We start from the raw sequence: 17,638 nt of genomic DNA, 5'->3' as shown, positions 1-17,638 counted from the left end.
CATGTGGTTCCTATGAAGTAAGATAAATCCAAGGAAGACTGTGGCCAGTTGCAGGACAAACAATTCTCTGCCACAGAAGGCAGTTGAGGCCAGTTCATTGGCTATATTTAAGAGGGAGTTAGATGTGGCCTAGTGGCTAATGGGATAGAAACATAGAAACATAGAAAATAGGTGCAGGAGTAGGCCATTCGTCCCTTCGAGCCTGCACCGCCATTCAATATGATCATGGCTGATCATCCAACTCAGTATCCTGTACCTGCCTTCTCTCCATACCCCCCGATCCCTTTAGCCACAAGGGCCACATCTAACTCCTTCTTAAATATAGCCAATGAACTGGCCTCAACTACCTTCTGTGGCAGAGAATTCCAGAGATCCACCACTCTCTGTGTGAAAAATGTTTTCCTCATCTCGGTCCTAAAAGATTTTCCCCTTATCCTTAAACTGTGACCCCTTGTTATGGACTTCCCCAACATCGAGAACAATCTTCCTGCATCTAGCCTGTCCAACCCCTTAAGAATGTTGTTAGTTTCTATAAGATCCCCCCTCAATCTTCTAAATTCTGGGGGATCAGGGGGTATGGAGAGAAGGCAGGTACTGGACACGGAGTGGATGATCAGCCATGATCATATTGAATGGCGGTGCAGGCTCTAAGGACCGAATGGCTTACTCCTGCACCTATTTTCAATGTTTCTATGTGTCCTCCATTTTCAGAATGAGGCTAAACGCAAATTGGAGCAACAGCATGTCATATTTCGCTTGGGGAGCTTACAGTCCAGTGGTATGAATAATGTTTTCTCTAACTTCAAGTAAGTCCGGCATCCCTTCTCTCTCTATCCCACCACCACCAAAGTCGCACCAGCTTCTCGTTTTCACCTAGCAAACAGCTAACAATGGCTCGTTTCCTTTATCGCCGTTACTTTTTTTACACATCTTTCGTTCATTGTTCTTCATCTCTCTTCATCGACGTCTATATCTCACGTTTCCTTTATGCCCAACTAGTCTGAAGAAGGGTCTCGACCTGAAACGTCTCCCATTCCTTCTCTCCAAAGCTCCTGCCTGTCCGGCTGAATTACTCCAAATTTTTGTGTATCTATCTTTGCTACAAACTCCTTTGTTAATCTTTACACCAGTCGGCTACGTCTTGTAATATAAGCACTTGCTAAATCTATTATTTGCTTCTCCTAAGATGACCTTTAAGTCCCGTCAATATGTTGCCTTTTTCCCCATCGCGGTTCCCCCTGGTGTCAGCTCTTATGCCCCTGTCCCACTTAGGAAACCTGAACGGAAACCCCTGGAGACTTTGCGCCCCACCCAGGGTTTCCGTGCGGTTCCCGGAGGTTCCCGGAGGTTTTTGTCAGTCTCCCTACCTGCTTCCACTACCTGCAACCTCCGGCAACCACCTCCGGGAACCGCACGGAAACCATGGGTGGGGCACAAAGTCTCCAGAGGTTTCCGTTCAGGTTTCCTAAGTGGGACAGGGGCATTAGGGTCAAGGGAAACGAGAGATATAGACGATGATGTGGACAGCAAAAGAACAATGAGTAACAGAAAATGAAAACAGGCCATAAAGGAAACAGGCCATTGTTAGCTGTTTGTTGGGTGAAAACGAGAAGCTAGTGCGACTTGGGTGGGGGTGATATAGGAAGATAGGGGATGATGGGGCTACACGAAGAGAGGGAATCGATATTGTAAACTACCCAAGCGAAATATGAGATGCTGTTCCTCCAATATGCGTTTAGCTTCTCTCTGAGAACGGAGGAGACCTCGGACAGAACGGTCGTCTTTACGCTAACGCTTTGAGTCCCAAGGAATATCAAACGTTGGGTGAAGGAGCGGCATGTGGCCAAGGGGTTTCCTCTGAGTATCTGTGGCTTGGACATTTTCAGGTGACGCTTGGGAGCGCTCTGCTGACGTGTGTTGGCGTCAAAGCGCTGGACAAACGCCGACTTTGTTTCATCAGACGTTTCATGGCGACACGACACGTCACCTGACATGTCCTTCATAGGTACGGCCTGACCACTAAGTTTCTCCAGAACATTGTGTGGTTTGTATTTTGTTAGAACGGTATCTGCAGTTCCTTGCGTCTGCTGTCTGTTTCAGATGGAGCGTGCAAGAAGAACGTAGAGACCGCTGACCCATCATCCACTAGCAAAACATGTTGCGAATCTCAGTCGCCTTCCGATGGAGGTGAGAATGCTGTAGCCTCCCCCTCTGTTCAAAGAGAATGTACTCCGCCCCTCACTCATGGTCTGCCATGCGATGATACTCGCTAGAATTTAGAAGATTGAGGGGGGATCTTATAGAAACTTACAAAATTCTTAAGGGGTTGGCCAGGCTAGATGCAGGAAGTTATTCCCGATGTTGGGGAAGTCCAGAACTAGGGGGTTACAGTTTAAGGATAAGAGGGAAGTATTTTAGGACCGAGATGAGAAAATCATTTTTTACACAGAGAGTGGTGAATCTGTGGAATTCTCTGCCACAGGAGGTAGTTGAGGCCACAGTTCATTGGCTATATTTAAGAGGGAGTTAGATGTGGCCCTTGTGGCTAAAGGGATCAGGCGGTATGGAGAGAAGGCAGGGATGGGATACTGAGTTGGATGATCAGCCATGATCATATTGAATGGCGGTGCAGGCTCGAAGGGCCGAATGGCCTACTCCTGCACCAATTTTCCATGTTTCTATGTTTCTATGTTTCTATGATGTCTTCGCCTGCGCTGCGCTGATGGACACAAAATGCTGGAGTAACCCAGCGGGACAGGCTGCGTCTCTGGCGAGTAAGAATGGGCGATTTTTCTTCAGACCCGAAACGTTACCCATTCCTTCTCCCCGGAGATGCTGCCGGTCCCACTCAGTTACTTCAGCATTGTGTGTCTATCTTCGCTTTAAACCAGATTCTGCAGTTCCTTCCCACACATTCTGGTGCCCCAGTTTCCATCTTCACCGTCTCACTACTGATAGTAGTTGACTCATTAGTATTGAGGGTGAGCGCGGGAATGGTGAATGACAGAATTAATGCTCTCTCACACAATCTTCAACCTTGAATTGTATTGACATTTCTATCGATGTCGCTTCTCCTACTGGATATTTTCAACACTTCCGGGTTTTCTATATTATAGGATATGTTGTGTAATCTGCAATATTGTCCCGCTTCTATCGATCTGTGTTTCTTTCGTTCAGTTTGCCTCGCAATCTCCATGGCTGTTTCTGTGTGCGTGTATGTCACCTGCTTCTCTCCCGCTCTCTCTAAACGCACGCACACGTATGAACACACACACGCACGCACACACGCACACACACGCACACACACACACGCACGCACGCACACACACACACACACACGCACACATACGCACACACACCCACACACACGCACACACACACACACACACACACACACACACACATACGCACGCACACACACACGCACGCACACACACACACACACACACACACATACACACGCACACACACACAGATACAGATACACGCACGCACGCACGCACTCACGCACACACACACATACATGCACACATACATTGAAACATAGAAACATAGATAATAGGTGCAGGAGGAGGCCATTCGGCCCTTCGAGCCAGCACCGTCATTCATTGTGATCATGGCGGATCGTCCGCTATCAATAACCCGTGCCTGACTTCTCCCCATATCCCTTGACTCCACTAGCCCCGAGAGCTCTATCTAACTCTCTCTTAAATCCATCCAGTGACTTGGCCTCCACTGCCCTCTGTGGCGGGGAATTCCATAAATTCACAACTCTCTGAGTGAAAAAGTTTTTTTTCACCTCAGTCTTAAATTACCTCCCCTTTATTGTAAGACTGTGGCCCCTGGTTCCGGACTCGCCCAACATTGGGAACATTTTTCCTGCATCTAGCTTGTCCACAGACCTTTTATAATTTTATATGTTTCTATAAGATCCTCTCCCCTCATCCTTCTAAACTCCAGTGAATACAAGCCTAGTCTTGACAATCTTTCCTCATATGACAGTCCCGCCATCCCAGGGATCAATCTCGTGAACCTACGGTGCACTGCCTCAGTCACAAGGATGTGCTTCCTCAAATTAGGAGACCAAAACTGTACACAATACTCCAGATGTGGTCTCGCCAGAGCCCTATACAACTGCAGAAGAATAATCGTATCGTCTGAAAGATGACTCTGGTCAGCTTACATTTGAACAACACGCATCTGACAGATTGCGACTTACTAAATATCAAATGCTCACGATATATTATCCTTCACTACTGCCAAATAATATCCCAAACCTGGGTTAGTACTTCGCCTGTACATCCAAACACAACACCACAAATGTTGAGTGTCTTGCACACCCGTCACACATTTAGCTTTTTTTGAAACATAGAAACATAGAAAATAGGTGCAGGAGTAGAGGCCATTCGGCCCTTCGAGCCTGCACCGCCATTCAATATGATCATGGCTGATCATCCAACTCAGAATCCTGTACCTGCCTTCTCTCCATACCCCCGATACCTTTAGCCACAAGGGCGACATCTAACTCCCTCTTAAATATAGCCAATGAACTGTGGCCTCAACTACCTTCTGTGGCAGATAATTCCACAGATTCACCACTCTCTGTTTGAAAAACGTTTTTCTCATCTCAGTCCTAAAAGATTTTCCTTTTATCCTTAAACTGTGTGACCCCTTGTTCTGGACCTCCCCAACATTATAGAAACATAGAAAATAGGTGCAGGAGTAGGCCATTCGGACCTTCGAGCCTGCACCGCCATTCAATATGATCATGGCTGATCATCCAACTCAGTATCCTGTACCTGCCTTCCCTCCATGCCCCCTGATCCCTTTAGCCACAAGCGCCACATCTAACTCCCTCTTAAATATAGCCAATGAACTGGCCTCAACTACCTTCTGTGGCAGATAATTCCAGAGATCGGGAACAATCTTCCTGCATCTAGCCTGTCCAACCCCTTAAGAATTGTATAAGTTTCTATGAGATCCCCCCTCAATCTTCTAAATTCTAGCGTGTACAAGCCGAGTCTATCCAGTCTTTCTTCATATGAAAGTCCTGACATCCTAGGAATCGGTCTGGTGAACCTTCTCTGTACTCCCTCGATGGCAAGAATGTCCTTCCTCAGATTAAATGAGCACTGTGCCAGAGCGTTCAGGGAATATTCATTCCCATTGACCCTTTCTCTCTCTTTCTTTATTCCAGGTCCACATGCATTGAAAGGAGAAAAGGACAAAGTATCATTTATTGCAGAATCTGCCCAGCAACCCTCTTCTGTGCCAGCGGGAGGCACAACCTCTGGTATCTTCCGCCGCGAGACATCCTGTCTCTCTGCCACTTTATATAAATTCAATTCAATTTCAATTTAGAGACTTTATTGGCATGATAAAAAAAACATTGTTATATTGCCAAAGTATAAAACCTGACATACATATTTAAAATGCATAAGTATAAATATAAGTATACAGTGCATGGATAGATATGTCCCTGTACATAAACTCGCAATAAGCCTATAGTCCTTTATTGGTTGCTACACGTTCTTGCAGCTGTAAGCAGTACAACACAATAGCAAGTTTAGCAATTCCATATTAATTTCTTAGTGTCAGTTAATGTCAATTAGTGTGTGCGTACATACGTGCATGTTGGTCATTCACCGTCTCTCAGGTTATGGCATGCTGTTACGTATTGTGCACCAAGATGGGCCGTATTTCCTTCGCCAAGGATTATTCTTAGTTTTGATGTATCATCTAGTTCTTTAAAATCAGGGGTTGCCACACTGAGCTTGTCAAAGTATGCTTTCCTTGCTTTGTCAATTTTTTTGAATTTTAGGAGGAAATATATCTGGGCATCGTTGTCATAAGTCATGTTATCACGTTATAAGAGTATAAATAGGACATTCGGCCCATATAGTCTACCCCGCCATTCATTCGTGGCTGATTCATCACGCTATCCTTACCCCATTCTCCTGCCTTCTCTCCGTAACCACTAACACCTGACTAATCTAGAATCCATCCGTTTTTGCCCTAATAATCTCCACGGACCTCCTCCACAGCCTTCTGTGACAAATAATTCCACAGATTCACCACACACTCTGACAAAATAAAAGCCTCCACGTCCCCCTCCTAAAAGTGCATCCATTCTTTCTGATTCCATGCCTCCTAGATTCCCCCACCAGTGAAAACATCCTCTCCACATCCACTCCATCCAAGCCTTTCACTATTCTGTACATTTCAATGAGGCCCACTCTCTTTCTTCTAAACTCTAACACAGAAATGTGTGTCCTAAAGAATATGAAATCGATAGCTGAGGAAGCGACACGGGGCTCAAGATTTGTCTGTCAGTATCTCTGGCTTGGCTGTTTCTCTGCTTACGTCTGGGAAGCTGAGGAAAGACATTATTGCCGTAGAGGGAGTACAGAGAAGGTTCACCAGACTGATTCCTGGGATGTCAGGACTTTCATATGAAGAAAGACTGGATAGACTCGGCTTGTACTCGCTAGAATTTAGAAGAATGAGGGGGGATCTTATAGAAACGTACAAAATTCTTAAGGGGCTGGACAGGCTAGATGCAGGAAGATTGTTCCCGATGTTGGGGAAGTCCAGAACAAGGGGCCACACACAGTTTAAGAATAAGGGGGAAGCCTTTTAAGACCGAGATGAGAAAAACATTTTTTTTTCAAACACAGAGAGTGGTGAATCTGTGGAATTCTCTGCCACAGAAGGTAGTTGAGGCCACAGTTCATTTGCTATATTTAAGAGGGAGTTAGATGTGGCCCTTGTGGCTAAGAGGATCAGGGGGTATGGAGAGAAGGCAGGTACAGGATACTGAGTTGGATGATCAGCCATGATCATATTGAATGGCGGTGCAGGCTCGAAGGGCCGAATGGCCTACTCCTACACCTATTTTCTATGTTTCTATGTTTCTATGAAGGGCATGTTGAGGGGGATGGGTGACCTTGTTTCGGGAAGGGTCGGTAAAGATATCTGCCCGCTCCAACCTCCCGCTCAATCTCAGGGAAACAATCGCTGTCTTTTCTTCGTCACATTTTTCATATCGACCAGTAACGTCGCTTATCATGTCCTCCATTGGGTCGGCCTGATCCCCGGGTTCTTCCAGTACTCTGTACATTTTTTTGGCAAAAAAAGCCCCTGCAGTTCCTTGTGTATGCTGTTCTTGTTTCAGCTGGAGCGTCCGGAAATGCCTCGGCATCCTACAAGCAACCATCCACACGCGATGAACATTCCGATCCTCTGTCTAAAGGTAGCAACATTTTAATACCACTTGGAGAGCTACATGCATTGGGAAGACAGGCGCCAATTACTGGAACAACTCAGCGGGACAAGCAGCATCTCGGGAGAGAAGGAATGGGTGGTGTTTCGGATCGCAATCCTTCTTCGGACTGCAGTCTCTCCAGAGATGCTCCCTGTCTCGCTGAGTTGCCCCTGTCCCACTTAGGAAACCTGAACGGAAACCTCTGGAGATTTTGCGCCCCACCCAAGGTTTCTCTGCGGTTCCCGGAGGTTGCAGGTGGTTGCCGGAGGTTGCCGGTAGTGGAAGCAGGTAGGGAGACTGGCAAAAACCTCCGGGAACCACCGGGAACCGCACGGATACCTTGGGCGGGGCGCATATTGGCTATATTTAAGAGGGAGTTAGATGTGGCCCTTGTGGCTAAAGGGATCAGGGGGTATGGAGAGAAGGCAGGTACAGGATACTGAGTTGGATGATCAGCCATGATCATATTGAATGGCGGTGCAGGCTCGAACGGCCGAATGGCCTACTCCTGCACCTATTTTCTATGTTTCTATGTTTCTATGAAGGGCATGTTGAGGGGGATGGGTGACCTTGTTTCGGGAAGGGTCGGTAAAGATATCTGCCCGCTCCAACCTCCCGCTCAATCTCAGGGAAACAATCGCTGTCTTTTCTTCGTCACATTTTTCATATCGACCAGTAACGTCGCTTATCATGTCCTCCATTGGGTCGGCCTGATCCCCGGGTTCTTCCAGTACTCTGTACATTTTTTTGGCAAAAAAAGCCCCTGCAGTTCCTTGTGTATGCTGTTCTTGTTTCAGCTGGAGCGTCCGGAAATGCCTCGGCATCCTACAAGCAACCATCCACACCCGATGAACATTCCGATCCTCTGTCTAAAGGTAGCAACATTGTAATACCACTTGGAGAGCTACATGCATTGGGAAGACAGGCGCCAATTGCTGGAACAACTCAGCGGGACAAGCAGCATCTCGGGAGAGAAGGAATGGGTGGTGTTTCGGATCGCAATCCTTCTTCGGACTGCAGTCTCTCCAGAGATGCTCCCTGTCTCGCTGAGTTGCCCCTGTCCCACTTAGGAAACCTGAACGGAAACCTCTGGAGATTTTGCGCCCCACCCAAGGTTTCTCTGCGGTTCCCGGAGGTTGCAGGTGGTTGCCGGAGGTTGCAGGTAGTGGAAGCAGGTAGGGAGACTGGCAAAAACCTCCGGGAACCACCGGGAACCGCACGGATACCTTGGGCGGGGCGCATATTGGCTATATTTAAGAGGGAGTTAGATGTGGCCCTTGTGGCTAAAGGGATCAGGGGGTATGGAGAGAAGGCAGGTACAGGATACTGAGTTGAATGATCAGCCATGATCATATTGAATGGCGGTGCAGGCTCGAACGGCCGAATGGCCTACTCCTGCACCTATTTTCAATGTTTCTATGTTTCTATGGTACATAAGGAAATGGTCTAATCATGGACAGCTGGGTCTATTGGAGATGGGATATCCGGGACGGCATGGGAACTTCGGGCCGAATTCCATGGTACTAAACTCTATTCTAATATCCTCCAATCTAAGAAGCATTTTGGTGTCTTTGGTCATCCCAGGTACCCTTATGCCCCTGTCCCACTTAGGAAACCTGAACGGAAACCTCTGGAGACTTTGCGCCCCACCCAAGGTTTCCGTGCGGTTCCCGGAGGTTGCAGGTGGTTGCCGGAGGTTGCAAGTAGTGGAAGCAGGTAGGGAGACTGACAAAAACCTCCGGGAACCGCACGGAAACCTTGGGCGGGGCGCGCATAGTCCCCAGAGGTTTCCGTTCAAGTTTCCTAAGTGGGACAAGGGGATTAGACTGCAACTCTTCCGCTGCCCCTCTGTGTCCATATTTGGTGAAGCAGCATCTGCAATTCGTAGCGTCTCCTCTTTTTTACAGATGGAGCTTCCGGGACTGCCCAGAACACCGCCAACCAACGATCCATCCGCATTGGTATACCCGATCTTTATTCTACTTCGGATCAAGGTGAGAATGCATTCGTCTTCCCACTGCCGAACGAAGTTAAACGAAGGAAAGACATTCTTGCCATAGAGGGAGTACAGAGAAGATTCACCAGACTGATTCCTGGGATGGCAGGACTTTCATATGAAGAAAGACTGGATAGACTCGGCTTGTACTCGCTAGAATTTAGAGGATTGAGGGGGGAATCTTAGAGTAACTTACAAAATTCTTAAGGGGTTGGACAGGCTAGATGCAGGAAGATTGTTCCCGATGTTGGGGAAGTCCACAAAAGTCACGCAGTTTAAGGATAAGGGGGAAATCTTTTAGGACCGAGATGAGAAAAACATTTTTCACACAGAGAGTGGTGAATCTGTGGAATTCTCTGCCACAGAAGGTAGTTGAGGCCACAGTTCGTTGGCTATATTTAAGAGGGAGTTAGACGAGGCCCTTGTGGCTAAAGGGATCAGGGGGTATGGAGAGAAGGCAGGTACAGGATACTGAGTTGGATGATCAGCCATGATCATATTGAATGGCAGTGCAGGATCGAAGGGCCGAATGGCCTCTACTCCTGCAACTATTTTCTATTTCTATGTTTCGTCCTTCAACCACGTTCATGAGGTTATGTCATAAGGTCATAAGTGATTGGAGTAGATTTAGGCTATTCGGCCCATCAAGTCTTCTACGCCATTCAATCATGGCTGATTTCAAAGTTCAAAGTTAAAAGTAAACTTTATTGTCAATTCAAATAATGCAAAAGTAGTTACACAGAGGATTGAAATTGCGTTTCCCCATACTCCAAATGTGCAAGTAATATTTATAACACAGACAGACAATATACCAATAAGATAGACAATGGACATATACATTATTTAAAATAAGAGTGTAGTAAAATGTTAAGGTATGTTATTAAGGTGCAATAATAAAAGGTGCAATATAGAAAAGTGCAAATAGCATACTGCAGACATTGAGTTAAAGTTATTTTGACAGTCAGTTGGTCTTTGTTTGTGTAATGTTCATGGAATTTTCTTGAGTGTGTTGAGTAGTCTGATGGCCTGAGGGAAAAAGCTGTTTTTGAATCTGGTGGTTTTGCTCCGCATGCTGCGGTAGCGCTTGCCGGATGGTAGGAGGGTGAACAGTTTGTGTGCTGGGTGGGTGGTCTCTTTGATGATATTGGTTGCTCTCTTGCGACAGCGAGATGGGTATAGGTCCTGGATTGCTGGTTGGGGTGATCTGGTGATCTTCTCAGCTGTCCTCGTCACTCTCTGTAGGGCCTTCTGGTCAGCAGCAGAGCAACTGCCATACCAGACTGAGAGACTGCTGGTAAGAATGCTCTCAATTGCACCCCTGTAAAAAGTGGTGAGGGCAGAAGGGGGGAGGTCGGCTCTCCTCATCCGTCGAAGGAAGTGGAGGCATTGCTGTGCTTTCTTGACTAGGGAGATGGTGTTGGTGGACCATGTCTGATCATCTGTGATGTGCACTCCCAGGAACTTGGTGCTTTTCACAGACTCCACTGCACTGCCATTGATGGTGAGTGGGGTGTGTGCTGTCTGTTTATTCCTGAAGTCCACGGTTATTTCTTTTGTTTTATTGACATTGAGTTGAAGGTTATTGATGTCACACCAGTTGATGAGTTGTTGTACCTCCTCTCTGTAGGCTGAGTCGTCATCGTGGCTGATGAGGCCCACCACTGATGTGTCATCAGCGAACTTGATGATGTGGTTCGAATTGGGTTTGGCACAACAGTCATGTGTCATCAGCGTGAACAGCAAAGGGCTCAGCACACATCCCTGTGGGGCCCCGGTGTTCATGATGGTGGTCTCTGATGAGTTTTTGCCAACTCTTACTGTCTGTGGTCTGTCAGTGAGGAAGTCCAGTAACCAGTTGCATAGTGGGGTGCTGATGCCTATTTCGCCGAGTTTATTCACCAGGTGTTGGGGGGTGACTGTGTTGAAGGCGGAGCTGATATCTCTCCCTCCTAATCCCATTCTCCTCTATTCTCCACAAAACCGCTGGCATCTGTACCAATCAAGTATTTATCTATCTTTGCCCTAAAAATATCCACTGAGGCCTCCACAGCCTTCTATGGCAAAAAAAAATCCGCTGATTCACAACCCTGTAACTAACGGATTGCCTCCTAAAAGGATGTCCTTTAATTCTGAGGCGATGCGCTCTAGTCATAGACGGTTCCACTTGGGGTAACATCCTCTCCACATCCACTATATCCAGTCTGAGGAAGGGTATCGGCCCGAAACGTTGCGTATTTCCTTCGCTCCATAGATGCTGCTGCACCCGCTGTGTTTCTCCAGCATTTTTGTGTACCTTCCACTATATCCAAGCCTTTCACTATTCTGTATTAAGGGGTTGGACAGGCTAGATGCAGGAAGATTATTCCCGATGTTGGGGAAGTCCAGAACTAGGGGGTCACAGTTTAAGGATAAGAGGGAAGTCTTTTAGGACCGAGATGAGAAAATCATTTTTTACACAGAGTTGTGAATCTGTGGAATTCTCTGCCACAGGAGTTAGTTGAGGCCAGTTCATTGGCTATATTTAAGCGGGAGTTAGATGTGGCCCTTGTGGCTAAAGGCATCATTGGGTCTGGAGAGAAGGCAGGGATGGGATACTGAGTTGGATGATCAGCCATCATCATATCGAATGGCGGTGCAGGCTCGAAGGGCCGAATGGCCTACTCCTGCACCTATTTTCTATGTTTCTATGTATATTTCCATGAGCCCCCCCCCCCCCCTCATTCTTCTAAACTCCAAAACAGAAATGCGAGTCCCACAAAATCTCAAATTGTTTGGTGAAGGATCGGCCCGTGGTGCTAAGGTTTCTCTGCTTTGGCCATTTCCTGCTTACGCCTGGGGAGGGTGCGTTGACGAGGCTGGGTGTCCTTGGGTAGAGGAGGGTATCCATGCTGATAGAGATACATGCCCGCTCTATCCTCCCTCAGAATCTCAAGGAAACAATCGCTGTCTTCATGAGATTATTCATACCGACTCGTAACGTCGCTTATCATCTCTTCTATTGGGTCGGCCTGAATCCCGGGTACTTACAGAACGCTGTCCGTTTTTCTTTTGGCAAACAAGCACCTGCAGTTCACTGTGTCTACTCTCCGTTTTTCAGCTGGAGCGTCCGGGACTGAACCGGGGGCCGTTGACCTACGATCCACACGCGATGAACGTTCCGACGCTGAAGCTACTTCCAATGAAGGTGAGAAAATGTAAAGGGCCTGTCCCACCAGCATGCGACTCCATGCGGCAAGCGCGACCTAACGTGGTCGCTTGAGCCGTACGCCTCACGGGGCCGGTCCCACTTCGATCGCCGGTGCCGTATGGAGTTGTGCGGAGCAGGTCCCGACATCGCGCGGGGCTACGAAAAACTGACCGTGTTCAACAATTCCGCGCGGCAACGGCCTGTCGGCCCGCAGCCGCATTGAGGCCGTACGCAGCGCCTCGGCGGGCGTCTTGACGCCGTACGCAGCGTCTTGATGGCGTACGGTTTTGGTCTCCTAATCTGAGGCAATACATTCTTGCCAAAGAGGGAGTACAGAAAACGTTCACCAGACTGATTCCTGGGATGGCAGGACTTTCATATGAAGAAAGACTGGATAGACTCGGCTTGTACTCGCTAGAATTTAGAAGATTGAGGGGGGATCTTATAGAAACTTACAAAATTCTTAAGGGGTTGGACAGGCTAGATGCAGGAAGATTGTTCCCGATGTTGGGGAAATCCAGAACAAGGGGTCACACAGTTTAAGGATAAGGGGGAAATCTTTTAGGACCGAGATGAGAAAAACATTTTTCACACAGAGAGTGGTGAATCTCTGGAATTCTCTGCCACAGAAGGTAGTTGAGGCCAGTTCATTGGCTATATTTAAGAGGGAGTTAGATGTGGCCCTTGTGGCTAAAGTGAGCAGGGGGTATGAAGAGAAGGCAGGCACAGGATACTGAGTTGGATGGCCAGCCATGATCATATTGAATGGCGGTGAAGGCTCGAAGGGCCGAATGGCCTACTCTTGCACATATTTTCTATGTTTCTATGTTTCTATGTAAAACAGAGGAACAAGTGGTCCGGACCACTGGAAAATGAAGCTGGTCCACTTTAGGAAGCATTAGGGAAATGACGACCATGCAGGGTCAGGTGTGTCTGCCGTAGATGGGATGTGTGGATCAAACAGACAAGTTAGCGCATCCTTCTCTGCTGTACGACACTATGACTCTTCTCATAACTATTACCCGCTAATCCAGGAAGCCGGTTGAATGGCGGTACAGGCTCGAAGGGCCGAATGGTCTACGTGCATCTATTTTCTATGTTTCTATATTTCTATGGTACTTAAGAAAATGGTCTAATCATGGACAGCTGGGTCTACCGGAGATGGGATATCCGGGACGGCATGGGAACTTTGGGCCGAATTCCATGGTTCTAAACTCCACTCTAATTCTGGTACCCTGGCATTCTGGTATCCTTGGTCATCCCAGATACCCTTATGCTCCTGTCCCACTTAGGAAACCTGAAGGGTATGTTGAGGGGGATGGGTGACCTTGTTTCGGGAAGGGTCGGTAAAGATATCTGCCCGCTCCGGTTCCCGGAGGTTGCAGGTGGTTGCCGGAGGTTGCAGGTAGTGGAAGCAGGTCGGGAGACTGACAAAAACCTCCGGGAACCGCGCGGAAACCTTGGGTGGGGCGCAAAGACAGGTGCATTACTTTGCCTCCCGTGTTCCTTGGACTTATTGAAACATGCCGCTCATGAATTCTGATCATCTGGCCTTTAAACGACATTCATCTGTCAACGTGTGTCGGAAGGTACGGCAGATGCTGGACTGAACGAAGATCGACACAAAATGCTGGAGTAACTCAGCGGGACAGGCAGCATCACTGGAGAGAAGGAATTTGGTCACGTTTAGGATCGAGACCCTACCTCAGACTGGATTCTCTCCAGAGATGCTGCCTGTCCCGCTGAGATACTCCAGCATTTTGTATCCATATTCATCTGTCAGATGTCAACATGCACAATAACAACTGCTCCCAATGTAATCTTACCAGTTCCTGCCGAATAAATCCCCCAATCTGGATTGATACCTCGCCTGCAATCCACCCGAACACACAGAGCCACGCGCCCAGTGCCTAGCGCACCCTTCAGACAATTATCATTCTTCCTGACCGTGTCCCTGTAGAAGGTACAGGAGCCTGAAGACTGCAACAACCAGGTTCAGGAATAGCTACTTCCCCACAGCCATCAGGCTATTAAACCTGGCTCGGACAAAACTCTGATTATTAATAACCCATTATCTGTTATTTGCACTTCATCAGTTTATTTATTCAGGTGTGTGTGTATATTTATATTATGGTACATGGACAGACTGATCTGTTTTGTAGTAAATGCCTACTATGTTCTGCAAAGCAAGAATTTAATTGTCCTATACAGGGACACATGACAATAAACTCACTTGAACTTGAACTTGTTATTTATTGTAGAGCCCCATTGGTCCGCACAAGACGTGGCCACAGGTTCATTAATTGGAGAATCAACGCAAGAACCGTCTTCAGTTCCAGACGAAGACACATCCACAGGTACTAAAGCCTGCGAACGTCCTTCAGTCTCTCTCCCAAGTTGCCGCTTGTTTTAATCGCCCCTTCAGCCAGTTTTGGACAAGACAGTTGTTTGTCCTGCAACTGACCACAGTCTTCATTGGATTTATCTTACTTCATGGGGACCACATGGTTGTTTACCAAAATCTAGAATTGAGAAGATTGAGGGGGGATCTTACAGAAACTTACAACATTCTTAGAGGGTTGGACAGGCTAGTTCCAGGAAGATTGTTCCCGATGTTGGGGAGTCCAGGACAAGGGGTCACAGTTTAAGGATAAAGGGGAAATCCTTTAGGACCGAGATGAGAAAAACATGTTTCACACAGAGAGTGGCGAGTCTCTGGAACTCTCTGCCACAGAAGGTAGTTGAGGCCACAGTTCATTGGTTATATTTAAGAGGGAGTTAGATGTGGCCCTTGTGGCTAAAGGGATCAGGGGGTATGGAGAGAAGGCACGTACAGGATACTGAGTTGGATGATCAGCCATGATCATATTGAATGGTGGTGCAGGCTTGAAGGGCCGGATGGCCTCTACTCCTGCACCTATGTTCCATGTTTCTATATGTCTATGTTTACTCGATGAGAAAATGTAATGAATCAGGTGGGTGTGTGGGACGCGTCGAGGACAGATTGCGACGTCGTCGTCGAGGGTAGTTCCCTCCGAAGGTCAGACCAGGTCAGACCAATGGCTGAAATGCAATAGGCAACAGCAAAAAAGAGGCGAGGGCCCAGATGAAATAGATTCAAGATGAGAGGGGAAATGTGATAATAGAAATAGGAGGGGCAACTATTTCACACTGGGGGATGCAGTTGAGGTAGATACTATTACAGCATTTAAAAAACATTTATGGAGTTTTATGTTTAGAAACACAGAAACATAGAAAATAGGTGCAGGAGTAGGCCATTCGGCCCTTCGAGCCTGCACCGCCATTCAATATGATCACGGCTGATCATCCAACTCAGTATCCTGTACCTGCCTTCTCTCCATACGCCCTGATCCCCTTAGCCACAAGGGCCACATCTAACTCCCTCTTAAATATAGCCAATGAACTGGCCTCAACTACATTCTGTGGCAGAGAATTCCACAGATTCACCACTCTCTGTGTGAAAACTGATTTTCTCATCTCGGTCCTAAAAGACTTCCCCTTTATTATTTAAACTGTGTGTGACCCCTTGTTCTGGACTTCCCCAACATCGGGAACAATCTTTCTGCATCTAGCCTGTCCAACCCCTTAAGAATTTTGTAAGTTTCTATAAGATGGGGGGATCTAGCGAGTACAAGCCGAATCTATCCAATCTTTCTTCATATGAAAGTCCTGACATCCCAGGAATCAGTCTGGTGAACCTTCTCTGTACTCCCTCTATGGCAAGGAGGTCTTTCCTCAGATTAGGAGGCCAAAACTGTACGCAATACCCCAGGTGTGGTCTCACCAAGATCGTGAACAACTGCAGTAGAACCTCCCTGCTCTTATACTCAAATCCTTTTGCTATGAATGCTAACATACCATTCGCTTTCTTCACTGCCTGCTGCACCTGCATGCCTACTTTTAATGACTGGTGAACCTCCCTGCTCTTATACTCAAATCCTTTTGCTATGAATGCTAACATACCATTCGCTTTCTTCACTTTAGGAAGCATTAGGGAAATGACGACCATGCAGGGTCAGGTGTGTCTACCGTAGATGGGATGTGTGGATCAAACAGACAAGTTAGCGCATCCTTCTCTGCTGTACGACACTATGACTCTTCTCATAACTATTACCCGCTAATCCAGGAAGCCGGTTGAATGGCGGTGCAGGCTCGAAGGGCCGAATGGTCTACGTGCACCTATTTTCTATGTTTTTATGTTTCTATGGTACTTAAGGAAATGGTCTATTCATGGACAGCTGGGTCTACCGGAGATGGGATATCCGGGACAGAATGGGAACTTTGGGCCGAATTCCATGGTTTGAAACTCTATTCTAATATCCTCCAATCCAAGAAGCATTCTGGTATCTTTGGTCATCCCAGGTACCCTTATGATCCTGTCCCACTTAGGAAACCTGAACGGAAACCTCTGATACTTTGCGCCCCACCCAAGGTTTCCGTACGGTTCCCGGAGGTTGCAGGTGGTTGCCGGAGGTTGCAGCTAGTAGAAGCAGGTAGGGAGACAGACAAAAACCTCCGGGAACCTCCGGGAACCGCACGGAAACATTGGGTGGGGCGCAAAGTCTCCAGAGGTTTCAGTTCAGGTTTCCTAAGTGGGACAGGAGCATTACTTTGCCACCCGTCTTCCTTCGACATTGAAACATGCCGCTCCTGAATTCTGATCATCTGGCCTTTAAACGACATTCATCAGTCAAAGTGTGTCGGACCGAACGGCAGATGCTGGACTGAACGAAGATCGACACAAAATGCTGGAGTAACTCAGCGGGACAGGCAGCATCACTGGAGAGAAGGAATGGGCGGCGTATAGGATCGAGACCCTACTTCAGACTGGATTCTCCCCAGAGATGCTGCCTGTCCCGCTGAGATACTCCAGCATTTTGTATCCACATTCATCTGTCAGATGTCAACATGCACAATAACAACTGCTCCCAATGTAATCTTACCAGTTCCTGCCGAATAAGTCCCCCAATTTGGATTGATACCTCGCATGCAATCCACCCGAACACACAGAGCCACGCGCCCAGTGCCTAGCTTACCCTTCAGACAATGATCATTCTTCCTGACCGTGTCCCTGTAGAAGGTACAGGAGCCTGAAGACTGCAACAACCAGGTTCAGGAATAGCTACTTCCCCACAGCCATCAGGCTATTAAACCTGGCTCGGACAAAACT

The sequence above is a fragment of the Amblyraja radiata genome, unplaced genomic scaffold (genome assembly GCF_010909765.2).
Source record: "Amblyraja radiata isolate CabotCenter1 unplaced genomic scaffold, sAmbRad1.1.pri S103, whole genome shotgun sequence".
NCBI lineage: Eukaryota > Metazoa > Chordata > Chondrichthyes > Rajiformes > Rajidae > Amblyraja > Amblyraja radiata.
This window is presented reverse-complemented; position numbering follows the sequence as displayed.